General features: G+C 40.9%; 1 pseudogene; it reads right to left on the minus strand.

The window, feature by feature from the left end:
- Positions 1 to 1855: 1855 nt before the first annotated feature.
- On the minus strand, positions 1856 to 2549 carry LOC101621500 (annotated as a pseudogene).
- Between the last annotated feature and the right edge of the window lie 295 nt (positions 2550 to 2844).

The following is a 2844-nucleotide window of genomic DNA, read 5'->3' on the forward strand; positions in this document are numbered from 1 at the left end:
CATTGCATTTATGAATGTTGGTGAGTTTTTCTTATGTATTTTACTTGGTCAAATGATCCATTACCTAAATGTTTGGCATTATTTGTTTTTGAAATTCTGATTTGCTTTATGACACATATTCCCTGAAACTCCCTCCATTTCTCTATGATGGCTGCATTTTCTCTTTCATTGTGGCTGAAGAGCATGCTACAGTGTGGGTATACATCTTCTTGACTCAGTCATCTATGTTGGGCATTTTGACTGCTTCCATGCCCTGACTATTGTACATAATGTTACAATCAACGTAGTAAAGCATGTGGTTTTTGCTTTGATGTTTTCACGTTCTTTGGAGAGATGCCCAAGAATGGGATTGCTGGGTTGTATGGTATTTCCATTTTTAGTTGTTTATTTGTTTGCATTTAAAAGGGCATGTTTATTAGGAAGTGAAGAAAAGGAAGAAAAAAATAAGAGGCACCTGCATATACACAGGCAGGCAGCCATCTGATGTTGCTTTTGAGAGGAAAAGGTTTGTTAAAGGGTGCCTGCCTAGACACAAGCGAACAGTCTTGGGACAAGAACTGCCTCCATTTTTAGTTTTTAAAGGATAATAGCTTTCCAAATGTAGCTTCAGCTTACATTCCCACCAACAGTATAATAGGATTCTTCTTTCTCTACATCCTCCCCAGCACTTGTTATGGCAGGGGGTGTCTTTGTAAAATGTGCCCTCTCACAGGTGTATATCTCACTGTGGTTGACACCTGCCTCTCATAGAAGGTGATGATGAACACTTTCATATGTCTAAAGGCCTTCTGGATATCCTCTTCAGTGAATTGCTGTTCACACTGCTTCCCATTTATTGATTGGATTGTTTTTCTATTGTTGAATTATGTGAGTTTTTTATACATATCTTGGATATTAATCCCCTGGTGGTTATGTTAAGGGGAAGGATGTCCTAAAGGAACTCTGCAGAGTCTTGTGAACTCCACACCTTCCTTACTCCAGCTTTCTGGACTCTACCCCCTACTCCAGGGATTGGAAACTACAACTCCCAGAAGTACCAGGGAGAGAACTGCAAGGACCCAAGGGCAGAGCTAAGCAGGCATTCTGGGACTTTGGAAGATAAATAGGGCGCCATTGCTTCTCTTGCTCACTCTCTCGCTCTGAAACAGCTCAGGAATTGGCTCTCCTGACTGACGGTATGACTGGGGCTTTCAGTTAGTTTGTTACCAGGGCTGCAAGACTCTGAGCTTTCAGTTAGTTTGTTACCAGAACTCCAAGTCAGCCCAGCAGGTAAGATGTTCCAGTTGTTTCCTTTTCTTTTCCCCTTTTGTAAATTAACCTGTTATTGACCTTTTGTGTGTGCCTGCAGTACAACTGTACAACTAAAATTTTTTTTTTAAGATTTATTTATACATACAGAACTGGGGTATAGGCCAGAGGTGCAGGGTGGTGAGAGGATTCACCAGAGACAGAGTGGGGAGCAGAACAGGCAGGTCCACGAAGTACACTGCTGAGGGGAGCAGCGGGCGGGTCAGGAGAGGTCTGCCGCACCATATGGATCACCTCCGGGGCAGGCGGGAATCGAAATCATGCTGCAGTGGCTTTAGCTTCTTAGTGCTGTGCTTTAACCCCCTGCGCCAACAGGGAGGGCGAGTACAACTAAATTTTAAGCACGCAGGTGAAACCCCACAGACAGGCAGCCCAGTGCATACTGGGGTGCCCCGTAACAGTTATATATGGTGAGGATATTCTACCTTATTTAGCAGAAACTTTTTTTTTTTTCACATAACAGTTTATTGGTCTCCCATTAAGACTGGGCAACTTATTTGAAACAAGTGTTATGTTCATTGAAATAGTTACAAAATTTAAAGAGTAATGAGTTGTTATTCAAGTCACATGTATTCATAACTGAATATTAACCTCCAAATTTTATGATTTACAAATAGCCTGATTTATACTTGCATCAATTACTTACAAAGATCTAAAGTCCTCAGAGGTGTTCTCAGATTTAAACAAAAAAAATTATCCCAAGGTTTTTTTGTTTCTGCTAAATCATTTTTAAGATTTGTAGCTTTGAAGCATTTTATTAAAAAGTTGGTATTCATACATTAACTGCTAAGAACTTAAAATTCATCAGATATTTACTTCATTTTTTAGCTTGACCTTCTAGTAAATCTTTAGCTTCGTTGATTTTGGCTGCTATATAAGGAGATCCTCCCTTGTCTGGGTGATTTAAAAGCATAATTCGTCGATGAGCATCCCTTATTTTTCCTTTATTGGCAGTAGGGCTTACACCTAATATTAATGCTGCTTCCCGTTTTGTCATTTTGGGTTCAAACCCACCTCTATAATAGCCACCACTGAAAGCAGATTTTGGTAGACTTTGGAAAACCTGTTTTACTTGAGGCTCCATATGCTTCATGGCTTGCAAAACATAGCTGCCTGCAAATCCTGCAGCAGCAATGGTCAGTCCAACTGCTACCATTGTACTGGCCATGGCTCCGGCTCAGCTCTCCTGCCTCCACCGAGAGCGGGGTTCATCCCAGACCAGAGGCCGCGGCCACCAGCCCCACGGCAACACAGGAAAACTACCCGGCCACCACCACCAGCACTAGCAGAAACTTTTTAATCTTACGTATGTTTCACTATGTAAGGGCCTTTTGAGTTTCCTTGAGATCATCCCAATTGTTTTTGTTTTTCTTTCCCATGCCATGATATTTCTTCTGTGGTTGATTTTTTTTTTAATATAGTAGTCATCTTAATGACCATGAGGTGATTCACTCCATATTTTTAACAACTACATAGTGTTTCATGGTATGGAAAAGCTATATCAATAGAGTTTGTTGGAAGTTTATTTTCAGCTAT

Source organism: Condylura cristata, unplaced genomic scaffold, assembly GCF_000260355.1.
Source record: "Condylura cristata isolate star-nosed mole 26May11 unplaced genomic scaffold, ConCri1.0 scaffold00019, whole genome shotgun sequence".
NCBI lineage: Eukaryota > Metazoa > Chordata > Mammalia > Eulipotyphla > Talpidae > Condylura > Condylura cristata.